The sequence below is a fragment of the Amia ocellicauda genome, chromosome 19, assembly GCF_036373705.1.
Source record: "Amia ocellicauda isolate fAmiCal2 chromosome 19, fAmiCal2.hap1, whole genome shotgun sequence".
Classification (NCBI taxonomy): domain Eukaryota; kingdom Metazoa; phylum Chordata; class Actinopteri; order Amiiformes; family Amiidae; genus Amia; species Amia ocellicauda.
This window is the reverse complement of record NC_089868.1, coordinates 5,401,268-5,417,638: the sequence shown is the minus strand read 5'-3', so window position 1 is coordinate 5,417,638 and position 16,371 is coordinate 5,401,268. Positions and strand designations below refer to the sequence as shown.

Genomic DNA, 16,371 nt, shown 5'->3' with positions numbered 1-16,371 from the left:
ATTATCAATTTATATATTGGTCCATGTAACGCTTATTAGTTAAAGTTTCGAAACATTCACTACAATTGAAAAATTCTCTCATTTAATTATAATCTAATTTTCATTTTTTTTCGTTTTCTTGGATCTCACTCATACAAATGCTACCATTTCATTCAAAAAATAATGTTTACTTTGTTTTTCTCATTTAAATTAATTGAAGCATTAGTGTATTGTTTGAAATTACGAGCATCTTTTCTTCCAACTCAAGCTGTACTAAATTGAGATGATACAGTATCGCAAAGTTTGCTATTCCTCTGTTAACACTATTATAATCAGACTGCACCATAACGGAATAGTCTCTATTCACAATGGCCAAAGCACTAAAACAAAATGTCAATATTTGTTTTTACTCGGAAGAGTTAAGAAGTACTATGAGCTACAGCTGATCAGTTTTGCTTTATGATTGGTAATACTGTTATTTTGCATTTCCATACTGTATATTAATTTAACTCTGGTTTCTTCTTTGCAGATCTAATTATCACTTGCTTAGTTAGTAACTGCAGATTTGCTGTGGATTGGTGAGTCTTCCTCCCGTACATAAACCTATTAATAATTACTCAACCAGTGGATGTGCTTAGTGTATTATCCTTTCAGCCACCTGGCGAATGCATCTCCCAGTAACAACGTAGTAATCTACCCAGAGCACAACCATATACATTCACCAACTTTACCACATGTACACATTAAGTACCATTCAGCTGTGCTTCTTGTAATCTGAAACTACACATTTCACTCAACACCAATGTAACTGTAGACATTCTACCAATCCTATTGTGGTATACCCATTGGATATCTGTTTTGGTTTGGTTTGGTTTTGGTGTATTCAGTTTATTCAGTTTCATTTTAATTGAAATGCCAACATTTAAACATCAATGTAAAATAAAAATGTCCCCTATATTCATGTAAATAAAATGTACTATCATTACAGGGAAAAAGTTTATGTGAGTATATGGAATACATTTAATTTACCACAGTATGTCACACGAAATGGATCAAAATGTTATATAGTACTATATAGTAGGGATGCAAGGATACCAATACCAATATCTGATATTAATATAACAAGATCGTCCGATACCAATATTTTCCTATTATTTATTTATTGATGTATAATGTGTGTATATATGTGAATGTTTGTATATGTGTGTTTGTGTGTGTGTGTATATATATATATATATATATATATATATATATATATATATATATATATATATATATATATACACTCACCTAAAGGATTATTAGGAACACCATACTAATACTGTGTTTGACCCCCTTTCGCCTTCAGAACTGCCTTAATTCTACGTGGCATTGATTCAACAAGGTGCTGAAAGCATTCTTTAGAAATGTTGGCCCATATTGATAGGATAGCATCTTGCAGTTGATGGAGATTTGTGGGATGCACATCCAGGGCACGAAGCTCCCGTTCCACCACATCCCAAAGATGCTCTATTGGGTTGAGATCTGGTGACTGTGGGGGCCAGTTTAGTACAGTGAACTCATTGTCATGTTCAAGAAACCAATTTGAAATGATTCGACCTTTGTGACATGGTGCATTATCCTGCTGGAAGTAGCCATCAGAGGATGGGTACATGGTGGTCATAAAGGGATGGACATGGTCAGAAACAATGCTCAGGTAGGATTTTTTTGCTGTTATTCTGTCTCTCACTGTTAAAATACACCTACCATTAAAATTATAGACTGATCATTTCTTTGTCAGTGGGCAAATGTACAAAATCAGCAGGGGATCAAATACTTTTTCCCTTACTGTATAGTCAAAAGTGTAGAATTTAAAACAAGAGAAGTAATGTTAAGACTGTACAATGCACTAGTTAGACCCCATCTGGAATACTGTGTAGAATTCTGCACACCACACTCCAAGAAAGATATCGCTACTCTAGAGGCAGTTCAGAGGAGAGCAACTAGACTTATTCCAGGATTGAAGGGAATGTCCTACTCGGAGAGACTGAGGGAACTGAACCTCTTCACCATGGAACAGAAGAGACTACGTGGGGACTTGATTCAAGTCTTCAAAATCATGAACGGCATCAACCACATCAAACCAGAGGAGCTTTTCCAGATCTGCAGGGACACACAGACCTGGGACACAAATGGAAATTGGGCTTCAAGGCATTCAAGATAGAAAACAGGAGACACTTCTTGAAACAGAGTTGTTGCAATCTGGAACAAACTCCCCAGCGATGTGGTTGAAGCTGAATATTTGGGAACATTTAAAATTAGACTGGATAGGATCACTTAGTTATTTATGGACACCAAACGAGCACGATGGGTCGAATGGCCTCCTCTCATTTGTAAACTTCATGTTCAGTGCATAAGTACAATGTGAAGGATACACTAAATACTAGCTATAATTACTAGTACAAGCAAACATTGTTTATTATACTCGATGTATAAACTGTGCACATTTTGGGCCCGATATTCAAACTTCACGCAATTTCCACGCAAAATGTGTGCCATGGAAGAAATGTGCGACTTGGCCAAAAAAGGAGAGATATTCAAACATGACACGAATCAACATTGGAATATGCCATTTTATAGCAAGCCTGTTTGCGGCTCACAAACCCACCTGTGCCATTCCACAGTGTGCTGTTATTCCCACTGTTTAAGCACAGTTTTGCGCAATTATTGGATGAATTTGCTATGCAAATATCGCACAAAAATGTGTGTATTCAGTCTAATTAAGGCTTTCACGCAATTCAGATTTGATTGTGCTATGCACATGTTTAATGTCAGCCCGGAAAACGTTTGCATCTCATGTTAACAATTGCTAAGTCATTACCATATGTTAATAAGCCACAGCATTAAAGGAACAGGACTATAGGTAGATGAATGAAGGCAATGTGCTAGACGGGCGAGTTCCATGTTTCACGTTCTTTTATTTATACATGATATATATATATATATATATATACTCACGTAAAGGATTATTAGGAACACCATACTAATACTGTGTTTGACCCCCTTTCACCTTCAGAATTGCCTTACTTCTACGTGGCATTGATTCAACAAGGTGCTGAAAGCATTCTTTAGAAATGTTGGCCCATATTGATAGGATAGCATCTTGCAGTTGATGGAGATTTGTGGGATGCACATCCAGGGCACGAAGCTCCCGTTCCACCACATCCCAAAGAAGCTCTATTGGGTTTAGATCTGGTGACTGTGGGGGCCAGTTTAGTACAAGAAACCAATTTGAAATGATTCAACCTTTGTGACATGGTGCATTATCCTGCTGGAAGTAGCCATCAGAGGATGGGTACATGGTGGTCATAAAGGGATGGACATGGTCAGAAACAATGCTCAGGTAGGCCGTGGCATTTAAGCGATGCCCAATTGGCAGTAAGGGGCCTAAAGTGTGCCAAGAAAACATCCCCCACACCATTACACCACCACCACCAGCCTGCACAGTGGTAACAAGGCATGATGGATCCATGTTCTCATTCTGTTTACGCCAAATTCTGACTCTACCATCTGAATGTCTCAACAGAAATCGAGACTCATCAGACCAGGCAACATTTTTCCAGTCTTCAACTGTCCAATTTTGGTGAGCTTGTGCAAATTGTAGCCTCTTTTTCCTATTTGTAGTGGAGATGAGTGGTACCCGGTGGGGTCTTCTGCTGTTGTAGCCCATCCGCCTCAAGGTTGTACGTGTTGTGGCTTCACAAATGCTTTGCTGCATACCTCGGTTGTAACGAGTGGTTATTTCAGTCAAAGTTGCTCTTCTATCAGCTTGAATCAGTCGGCCCATTCTCCTCTGACCTCTAGCATCAACAAGGCATTTTCGCCCACAGGACTGCCGCATACTGGATGTTTTTCCCTTTTCACACCATTCTTTGTAAACCCTAGAAATGGTTGTGCGTGAAAATCCCAGTAACTGAGCAGATTGTGAAATACTCAGACCGGCCCGTCTGGCACCAACAACCATGCCACGCTCAAAATTGCTTAAATCACCTTTCTTTCCCATTCAGACATTCAGTTTGGAGTTCAGGAGATTGTCTTGACCAGGACCACACCCCTAAATGCATTGAAGCAACTGCCATGTGATTGGTTGGTTAGATAATTGCATTAATGAGAAATTGAACAGGTGTTCCTAATAATCCTTTAGGTGAGTGTATATTCACACACATATATAAATATAAACACACATACATATATATATACACTAGTGTTGCAAGGTATACTGACAATTTGACACATTTTCGATACTAAAAATATGAAACTGTTCAATACTAGAATTTTTTTTATTTTCCGGTACTTCTGTGAAATTTATCTCACATGATAAAGATTGTAGAATCAAGTCGGTCTAGTAATTTCTTGAATCAGTGAGTGCGAGGCTTTTTTAGGTGCTTAACTTAGTTATTCAGGGTTATCTACCCAGTTGTCAGCATATTGTTCAGTGTTAGGGGAACAAAAAAGGCCAGTGGTTATTCTTTGCATTTGGCCAATAGAGTTTTTGTTTTGTGATGGTATCATTTTGGTATTGAATGCTGTGATACTAAACCTTGAATCGGTATTGAAGTCAAAATTCTGGTATCGTGACAACACTAATATACACATATATAAATACACACACATACACATATAGATAGATACACATATACAAGCATTATTAACACTTGTGATTAATTTAATATGAATAAATTGGGTGATGACTTTAAACATCAGTATATGTTAGGGCATAAAGCAATGACACCTGGCTAATTATGGAAGCATAAAGTGGACTTTATTCAAATGCTAATGCAAAATGGAAAATTAAAATGTACTACTAATGCATATTCATTTTAATTTTCCATTAACGCACACATTATTTGGGACAACATTAAAAATGTAAATGCAATAAAATCATTTTCATTTTCATATACTAGTACGCACATTCGCTGACAATATTAAAATGTTAATGCAAAAGCCAATTGCAATTGCACTTCATACAGACCAACAGGCAGCTGAGGAAGGAAGCCTAAAAGGATGTGTAATGAATTATGGTGTAGTCTGCTGGGTCCATGACAATTCATGCCTGTCAATTCGCCCCACAACAATTTGCCCCATGACAAATCACCCCCATCCTACATTCTCTACATGAGCAATTTTAACTATGAGTACTTATTGTAGACCTATAGAACATATGCATATATATATATATATATAATAATTATTATATGACACACACACACATATATATATATAATAATTATTATATGACACACACACATATATATATATATATATATATATATATATATATATATATGTGTGTGTCATATAATATATATATATATATATATATATACAGCTCTGGAAAAAATTAAGAGACCACTTCAAGTTCAGAAATCAATGTTAAGTGGTCTCTTATTTTTTTCCAGAGCTGTATATGTATATGTATATGTATATGTATATGTATATGTATATATATACACTCACCTAAAGGATTATTAGGAACACCTGTTCAATTTCTCATTAATGCAATTATCTAACCAACCAATCACATGGCAGTTGCTTCAATGCATTTAGGGGTGTGGTCCTGGTCAAGACAATCTCCTGAACTCCAAACTGAATGTCTGAATGGGAAAGGAAGGTGATTTAAGCAATTTTGAGCGTGGCATGGTTGTTGGTGCCAGACGGGCCGGTCTGAGTATTTCACAATCTGCTCAGTTACTGGGATTTTCACGCACAACCATTCTAGGGTTTACAAAGAATGGTGTGAAAAGGGAAAAACATCCAGTATGCGGCAGTCCTGTGGGCGAAAATGCCTTGTTGATGCTAGAGGTCAGAGGAGAATGGGCCGACTGATTCAAGCTGATAGAAGAGCAACTTTGACTGAAATAACCACTCGTTACAACCGAGGTATGCAGCAAAGCATTTGTGAAGCCACAACACGTACAACCTTGAGGCGGATGGGCTACAACAGCAGAAGACCCCACCGGGTACCACTCATCTCCACTACAAATAGGAAAAAGAGGCTACAATTTGCACAAGCTCACCAAAATTGGACAGTTGAAGACTGGAAAAATGTTGCCTGGTCTGATGAGTCTCGATTTCTGTTGAGACATTCAGATGGTAGAGTCAGAATTTGGCGTAAACAGAATGAGAACATGGATCCATCATGCCTTGTTACCACTGTGCAGGCTGGTGGTGGTGGTGTAATGGTGTGGGGGATGTTTTCTTGGCACACTTTAGGCCCCTTAGTGCCAATTGGGCATCGTTTAAATGCCACGGCCTACCTGAGCATTGTTTCTGACCATGTCCATCCCTTTATGACCACCATGTACCCATCCTCTGATGGCTAGTTCCAGCAGGATAATGCACCATGTCACAAAGGTCGAATCATTTCAAATTGGTTTCTTGTACTAAACTGGCCCCCACAGTCACCAGATCTCAACCCAATAGAGCATCTTTGGGATGTGGTGGAATGGGAGCTTCGTGCCCTGGATGTGCATCCCACAAATCTCCATCAACTGCAAGATGCTATCCTATCAATATGGGCCAACATTTCTAAAGAATGCTTTCAGCACCTTGAATTAAGGCAGTTCTGAAGGCGAAAGGGGGTCAAACACAGTATAAGTATGGTGTTCCTAATAATCCTTTAGGTGAGTGTATATCACCAATTAGTCATTGGTATCAATACTACATTGTTATATACTTGCTGCAATCATTTGTGAAACATTAATGTCACATATAGCCTGTTAATTGCTGTTGAAGTGCCATCTAGTGTTGTTATAGTTAAGAATAGCTACAGCAGTTCAGTTTTGCCTTTTGATTGATAATGCTCTGTTGTTTTGCATTTCCAAATTATATATTAACATGTATCTGTTTTCTTCTTTGCAGATATAATTATCACCTGCTCAGGTACTGCAGCTTTACTGTGAATTCAGGAGCCTTCCTTCCTTACACAAACTATTAATAATTACTCAATCGGTGCATGTGCCTAGTGTATTACCCTTTCAACCACCTGGTGCATGCATCTCAAAATAACAACCTAGTAATCTACCTAGAGTACAAACATATACGTATATCCATTCAATTTTCAACACATCCGCAATCCATTACGATCCAGTACCATTCAGCTGTCCTTTTTTTACTCTGAAACTATACACATTTTAGTACCAGTTTACAGTAACTGTAAACATTCTACTGTACTACCCATTGAAGTACCAATTGAACTATTCATTTTGTACCCATTGAACTACCCATTTTGTCCCATTCTGCTGTACCCATTTTGTACCCATTGAATACCCATTGAAGTACCCATTCTGCTGTACCCATTTTGTAGCCATTGAACTACGCATTCTGCTGTACCCATTTTGTACCCATTTTGTACCTATTTTGCCGTACCCATTGAACTACCCATTCTGCTGTACGCATTGAACGACCCATTCTGCTGTAACTATTGAACTACCAATTTTCTACTCGTTAAAGTACCTGTTTTATACATTGAACTATCCATTCTACTGTTTTCTACCCATTCTACTGTATCGATTTAACTACCCATTTTGTACCCATTCGGCTGTACCCATTGAGCAACAAAAAGCAAGTAATGCCAAAGAATGGAAAAAGGTCAGAAGCTGCCAAAAAAAGGCATGCTAAAATATCTGCTTCTCAGTCTTTTTCTCAATCAACAGCAGAGCCAAAGGAGAGCTTTCTTTCCTCAAACAGTCAAACTTCCAATACCATAGATTCAGCCAACAATGTTTCTCATATAACTTCAGTATCTGCATCGTACCACTAAGGAAATATAAAATACCCTGTTGTATCTAGAGGTTATCAGAGCACCTGCAATGCACTCACATTTTTGTCTCTCTATGATAAAGGTCTCCAATCTGCTGACCTTGACAAAGTGCTTGACTTTGGTGATACACTGATACACCAATACATGGAGTTAGAGAGGATCTAATCAGACAGAATATGTTTGTCAGTGGGAATCTTACAGCTGATGAACTTACAGAACATTTTCAACTTGGAGCAGATACATACACACTGTTTAAATTGCACTCGACATGTGGCTTGCTGAAAGGTAATGTGACAGACCACAACATCGACTTTCCTGACCTAGAAAAGGCCTTGCTGTGTTTTACAGCAAATGAAAACCAGGCTTTACTTTTTGCAGGTGGTTAGTGTATTGCAATATTCAGAAACAGTGATGGAGAGTATGGATTCTTTGACTCACATTCTAGAAATTCACATGGTTTAGCTTCTCCAGATGGGTCTGCTGTGATGGTTACTTGCCCAAATTTGGAAGAATTGATTACTAGACTGCACTTGCTTTACCAAAGCTTGAGATTAACTGATGTCTCACAGAAACATGTTGAAGAGAAACATGAAAAATAAAAGTGCTCGACTTAAATACCATATTACTTTACAGTACAGAATACAGTGCATGAAAAACGCTAGAATCTATTCAAGAAATGCAAGGTTGATGAACAATCAAATGTTTTGTATTCAACAGAAAACAATGGTAAGGTTTCAATATGCAAATGATAAAAGCTTCAAAGAAATGAAAAAAAATGCTATAATCTCTAGGTATGCGCATGATGCCCAGTTCAGAAAGAAGCAGAAAGAGGCCATCACCATGAGGTATGCACATGATGCCCAGTACAGAAAGAAGAAAAAACAGGCCTTATCCACTAGGTATGCACATGACGCTCAGTACAGACAGAAGAAAGCGCTGGTTGTCATCAATAGATATGCTCATGATGCCCAGTTTAGAGCTGAATGAAAACAGGCTATCATCACAAGATACAAGCATGATGAACACTTCCGTAGAAGACAAAGGAAATGTATTGTTAACAGGTATACTATTGATGAGCACTTCAGAAATAGACACAAACAGATATGTGCAATGCAGATTCTGAGAAAATATATGGAAAGACTATTCAGGCTGTGAAAAATACAACAAAGCACAGAATTCAAACACTGTGCACACAGGCAAATGTCAGTTATACACCATGCTGTTTCAAACTTCAAGTGAAAAATTCAAGGTGGACCAACATTTGCACAGTATGTCACAGGACAATGTTTGAGAACAGATACAAAAAACATCCAGCTCTGGCTGCCACCTGCATCACTGGTGAATATGTTCATACATGCACAAGTGAGTGTCCACATCCATGTTCTTTCACAGTGGTTCAAAGGGAAAAAGAGTGGATTTGCCACAGCTGTCATTCCAATTTTGTGAATGGTCAGATGCCTTCTATTGCTGTTGTGAATAAATTGCAGCTTACTGCAATTCCTGGTGAGCTTGCAGAACTAAATGTCCTGGAAAGACACGTGATAGCAAAGTTCATACCATTTGCCAAGGTGGTAACTCTGCCCAAAGGAGGACAGAAAGGTGTACATGGACCTGTTGTATGTTGTATCTCAATTACTGAAAGTAAAGTTAAAAAGACGTCTGCGATACAAAGGGCACTACCAGTTCCAAACCCTAAGCCCTTGTAAAGTTAAAGCTGCATTAATGAAACTTGTAGAGATACATTCAGAGTATACAGATGTAAATCTTGATGAATCTATTGTTGAGAAATACCCAGATATAACTGGTACTACTGATGATGCTGTAGAAGAACACATGGAAATCGGTAAAAGTCAAGGTGAATATGATGATTTGGCCATTGCCCAGATTGAAAAACTAATGACAAATGAGCAGAGTTCAGGTAATGCTAGAAATTGTTGCACAGGAAATTAACATAGAAAATGAATAATGTAATGCACAACATGATGAAAGTCAATCACTACTGTCTGATGAACAGCAAAATAATGAACCCCCTGAAGAGATCAATGGCATTTGCTTAGATACATGCTTACAACCTGCAGACATTACCCAGGAACTATTATCATATGAAGACAGTGTGTTCTCCATAGCTCCTGCAGAGGGAAATAAACCAGTGAATTGCTTTAAGATTCCAAAAATTGAAGCAATGGCTTTCCCTGTTCAGTTTCCAACTGGCAACAATACATTTGATGAGCCACACGGGCAGGTAAAGCTGTCCCCAAGCAGGTATTTCAATACTCGACTGTTTAGTGCTGATAGTCAATTTGCCAAGGACACAAATTATCTGTTTTTTGCACAGTTCACAACTGAAATGCATCTGGCATCTTCAAGTATGTCAATACAGCTTCGAAAAGGGAAACCTAAAACAAAAGATGGGCACACTATAAACTCTGCCATGCTCAAAGACAAACATGAGGTTGACAGGCTAGTAAGAAATGATGAAGGTACGAGATTCATGCAGCCTCTCAGAGGAACACCTGCAAACTGGGAAAAAACAATGAGAGACTTGTTTGCAATGCTCAGACAACTAGGGACACCTACGTTCTTCTGTACATTCAGTGCTGCAGAAATGAGAATGAGAAGTTGTAACAGCTATCAAAGCACAGGAAGGTGAAACTGTTGATTTCAACACGTTAGATTGGATAGGAAAATGTGAAATTCTGAAAAGCAACCCTGTTACAGTCATGAGAATGTTTTACCAGTGTATACATGCACTAATCACAGATTTCATAATGTCATCTGCTAATCCCATAGGCGAAGTTATAGACTTCTTCTACAGAGTTGAATTCCAACAGAGAGGATCACCACATATTCACTGTCTGTTTTGAGTTAAAGATGCACCAGAGTTTGACCAAGACACAGACGAAACAATATGCAACTTTGTTGATCGGTACATTACATGTGAGCTGCCTGACCAAGAAGAAGACCCAGAATTGAACAATATTGTGACAGAGGTGCAGTGTCACAGTAAAAACCATTCAAAGTCATGCAAAAAAGGAAAGAAGCATTGCAGATTTGGGTTTCCCAAGCCACCAATACTTTGAACATACATAACACGTCCAAAACCAGTTGAATTACAAGAGGCCATTGAAATGGATGATGACCAACACATGAATGAGAAAAGAGCCAAAGAAAAGTTACAAGCAGTTTGGAATTTACTGAATGATAAAACGAAAAGTTTTGACAGCATCGATCAGCTTCTTCAGCAAGCAAACTTATCTTACAGTGAGTATACTGATGCACTGGATTACATTTCCACGTCAAGTGCAATCATTATGAAAAGAGCTGGGTGAATGGATACAATAAGCACTTGTTAAGAGCTTGGAATGCCAAAATTGACATTCAATACATTCTGAATGCATACTGCTGTGTAATGTACATAGTGTCATACATATCGAAGGCAGAACACGAAATGAGTGAGTTGCTGAAAAATGTAATCAAAGAGGCACATCAGTCCAATAGTTCTGAACATGATGATATGAAGAAGCATATGCAAGCATATATGCCAAAAACAGAGAAGTCAGTGCCCAAGAAGCTGTTGCTCGAACATGTAGCCTAAAACTGAAATCAGCATCAAGATCTGTCATTTTCATTCCAACTGATGATAACAATAAACGAATGAGTTTGCCATTGAGATCACTGGAATACAAAGAAGCTGAATCTGAAGATGTGTGGATGACTAGTCTTCCTGAAAAGTACAGAGCTAGACCTTATACACATGAATTTGATAATATGTGCATGGCAGAATTTGCATCCATATTCAACATTGTGTAAGGTTCTCACAGAAAAGGAAAAGATGTCCTTCCTTTGCAAAATAACCTTGGATTCATTAAAAAGAGAACAAAAGGTAAACCTGCTGTCATTCGATATGCAAGGTTTTCACAAACTAAACAGCCTGAGAAATTGTATTGCTCCTTGCTCAAACTTTACCTACCACATCGGTCTGAGTCTCAACTGAAAACAAATCGTTTCCCTACATATGAAGCATTTTATGGTTTTGCATTAGTTAAACTCCCAGGTTCTGAAAAAACTGAAGCTGTGTATGAAATTGTCAGTAGGAACAGCATTTGCTATCAGCATTTACTGGCACAGCAGCTTTCAATATATCAGGAAAAACACTTCACAGCACATTTAAAATGCCACGTTCTTTAAATCCACCTTACCAAGGACTTGGAAATAGCCTGGATGAAATCAGAGCTCAGCTTTCTAATATACAGATTATTGTCATTGATGAAATATCTATGGTTTCAAAACAGCTATTTGCATATGTCAACTGGAGACTGCAACAAATAAAGGGAACACGAAAACCATTTGGGGGAGTTTCAATACTTGCTGTTGGAGATTTTTACCAGCTTCCACCTTTGGGTAAAGCAAAACCTCTTTGTGTATACGAAGAACACATTGTTGATTTTTGGTAAGATCATTTCAAAATTGCTGAATTTTCACAGATTATGAGACAGAAAGAAGATGTTTGTTTTGCTCAGCTGTTGAACAGGCTGCATGTAAGACTTAACACAGTACCCTTGGAAGAGGAGGACCCATGCATGTTGGAAGGTGTCACTAAAGCACCCAGTGAATGTCCTAGTGATGTTTTGCACATTTTTCCAACAAACAAGGAGGTGGATTTACACAACACTGCTGCATTGATTAATAATTTCATAAACATTTTATTCATTGAAGCTGATGACTACCAAAAAGATCCACAGACTGGTCAAATGAAAAGGCAAAATACATTTTTGAAAGGTAGCAAGAATGATCTTTTGGACCTGCTACAGGTGGCAGAAGGAGCTCGTGTCATGTTAACGAGAAACATTGATGTCGATGATGGCTTGGTGAATGGTACATTTGGAAGTATTGCAAGAATTGTTACTGCCAGTCAAAATGGGAAATCTGTTGTTTACAACTTGATCACAAACAAAGTAGAAGAACAACACTTAATGGTTTGCATATAGCTTAATTTGATGAAAAGAAGATATTCTCTAATGATGAAATTACAGATTCCCTGAACAACATGCCAAAAGCTGACTTTGACAGTGTCCAACCTCTACTGAAGACTTTGTCAACAAGTGAAATTCCCACTCTCACAATAGTCCATCACAACACTGAAGGCTTGGAATCACACATAGCTGATTTAAAGAGTCATCATGAAATACTGCTTGGTGATGTTTTGTGTCTCACTGAGACTTCCCTGACTGGGTCATCTTCTCCATCTGTTGAACTACCAGGATACACAATGTACAATCTACACCAACAATACTCACATTTCTGCTCAGAATGGTGGAGGAGTTGCTATGTATGTGAAGAACAACCTACATACTAAAGTTATTCAGTATGTACACAATGTGACAGATCTGGAATTTTTTGGTTTTGAAGGTTGAGCAACCATACACAGCCCTCATTGCTACAGTCTACAGGCCACCAAACTATTCTATTGCAGAATTCATTGCCAATCTTAATTGCCTAGTTGAATCATTGGACAAAATGGATCTTATAATTTGTGGAGACTTCAATGAAGACCAGCTTTCAAATGTGAACAAGCCAATTTTGAATTTATTCGTGGACAAGAGCAGTTAATAAGAGACCCAACAACTGCCAAGAATACTCTTCTTGATCCAATCTTTATTTCAGATCCATCTACTGTCTTCTCATCTGGGGTTGTACAGACATACTATAGCTACCATGATCCTGTCTTTTGCTCTATTTATTCTGTACCTGAAAATACAAACCTGTAATTTGTTCAGCCACATTTTTTTATCCATTCCTAAATATGATAAACCTCTCACATTCAAGGAGTCCCTGCTAGCCATTCAATTTGGTAACGCTTGGTGAAGTCAGCTTAGGACAGGGGGCAGAGCAGTTGCCACTCCCCCCTTGACATGGGAGCCAGGACACAGGTGGAGGCTGCAGAGGTAGAGGTGAATTCAAAAGCACAGCAGGGGATGCTGTATTAGGTGAGTAAAAATACTAGTTCTTCCTGTTAATTTTCTGAGGCAGCCAATGGGCTTCTACCTGCTGTTTGTGATTAGATGAGTTTCCTGCCTGAATCACCACTTTGCTTAATACTAGACACATATTATGAATATACAATTTATTTATTTTAACAAGTTGTCTAACAGTCTGACACATAACAACATTATTGTTTATTTCATTGCACAATAATCAACAACACCTGTGAGTTTGTTTTTATTAAATCACAATATGTATTTCTATACCCTAATTGTTCTTTTTCACCTATTACAGCATATCTGAAAAATATGAAAATGGACCTGTCAGCCCTAGTCTCAACCAGCACACCACATGGAGTTTTATCAGCATCTCAATCTCAACAAATTGATGTGTGATAGTGACATGACTCCCAATTCATATAAGTCTATAACAGCACAGCTTGGATTGATGAAGCCAGCAATAGACAAAGCATGTAACACACAGACAAGCCAGGACTGAAAAGCTGTGAGTGGTGCTTCATTCATAATCATGCTTCAATGACTTTACAAATGTTTTTTTTTTCAACATTTTTAAACTGATGTTTACATTGACATCTGCTGGAAACAACACTTTCAGAGTTAAAATCCAATCTTAACCAACAACGATATTTTACAGGCAAAGCCATCCTTTCATCCATTCCTTCCCTGCAACAACCGGATTGAGCTGGCATACACAGTGCACAAGGAGGGACTCCCTGGATACAACCTCACTGTATTGCAATTTCACGGCAGTCCTTTAAAGAGACCAGTCAACCCCCCAATTCAACTGGAATGTGTACAGAAATACAAATACAAAAAACAACAAATCAACTATAAATAATAACATAAAAACAGTACTGCATCTTTTTTTAAGCCAATGTCCATCAAAGCTCCAAGATGACTTCTTGAAATGCCAGCTATCTATTAATATAAATTCATTTTCCATGTCCGCAAACATACCAAAAGTGCAGGAAGAGAAAATGGTGGTGGTGGTAATGGGTCAACAGACATTGAGAAATGAGAGCTTGAATATTTTTCAAGACCTCACGGTTATTCCCTATTAGGTTTCGCCCCACATTTTGAAATCATCAGTTATACCTTCTGTTATCTTACATTTTTTAATTATTAGAGAGGTGAATGAAGACAGGAAAAATGGGTGGAGGATGAAGGAAATATGAGTGTAGGAAGGGGGAGCATACAACCTGGATGTGGGGAGAGAGGGGGTATGACCTAGTAGTGTGGGGAGGGAGGTATGGGCTCTAGGTGTGGAGAGGGGGATATGGGCTGGGGGTGTGGGGAGAGGGGGGTATGATCTGCGGGTAGAAAGAGAGGGGGTATGGGCTGGGGGTGTGGGGAGAGGGCGGTATGATCTGGGGGGTAGAGAGAAAGGGGGTATGGGCTGGGGGTGTGTAAAGAGGTGGGGTCTGAGCTAATACCAATATATTAAATAACAGAAGTTTGGAGGAACTATCAGTTTAGTCCCTTAGACACTATACTGACATTTCCCAATTACATGTATTTTTTAAACTAATTCTTTACATTAAATCTAAAACACATAGATTATATCAGCAACAAAATTATTATTATTATTATTTCTTGTCAGACACCCTTATCCAGGGCAACTTAAAAAACAAAGTGCAAAAATACAGTTCAGTACAAGGCATAATTGATCATTCTTCCAGACCCCTTACAATATATATTGTTTAATTATATATTTCTCATCAATTTCAGATCAAAACTTGTCTTATTTTTGTTAAACTGTCACTCACAATAATAAATCCAGATTTTTTCATATAAAATTAACTGTTAATTTCATGTGTTGCATCCCCACAAATGTTGGCAATATATTTTCATTGTTTTTATTTCTACCACTGAAATACTACACACATATCACAAACTGTAACATTTTTTTTTAATCTTACAATTAAAATCACAAGAACGTGGTCTATTAAAAAATGTCTAATGTTACCCTTGACTTTTCATTAAGGTCAAAGAGAATTGTCTCATAACCTCTTTTAGAGTGCAGTTAGCGTTATAGTTACTGTGGAACACCTAGGAACCCATGTATGATGGATATGGAAATGACCTTTGTAATTACCTTTGACCTTCCTGTACGATCAAATGCAAAATCTTCACTTATAAATCCATCCAGAGAAAACCTATGAAGCTGCATTAAAGCTACAATTCCTTAATAGATGTTACTTATATACCTACTAGAATAGGTACTTACTTATATACTACTTATATTCATCAGATACTCCTTTAAATGGTCTTAAAACGGCAGTTTTTCAACGCAGATGAAGTTTCCAGAAACTTCTAAATCTAGTTATCTGCGTTGAAAAATGCAGATCTTGTAATTACTCGGTTTCTTTATTATTTTTCTGCTTATTATTATTGTCTGCATTGTAAAACGCAGACATTGTTATCTCTTGGTTTCTTTATTATTATTACTATTATTATTATTCTCGTTTGCGCACCATAATGTCAACGCATGTCCTCCTACAGTTTTGCACTGATCCACACCAAACTTGGCAGTCTGCAGGCGCTATGTCCCGAATAGTATGCTATTGTTTTTATAGTGGCTGTGTGATC

At 37.9% G+C, this 16,371-nt stretch overlaps 1 long non-coding RNA gene across 1 annotated transcript; it reads left to right on the top strand.

Moving 5' to 3' along the window:
- Nucleotides 1-506: 506 nt before the first annotated feature.
- On the top strand, nt 507-14,986 carry LOC136714823 (uncharacterized). The gene is made up of 5 exons (XR_010805052.1): nt 507-557; nt 6,880-6,900; nt 13,607-13,767; nt 14,057-14,266; nt 14,417-14,986. It is a non-coding gene; the product is annotated as an uncharacterized LOC136714823 (long non-coding RNA).
- Nucleotides 14,987-16,371: the final 1,385 nt, after the last annotated feature.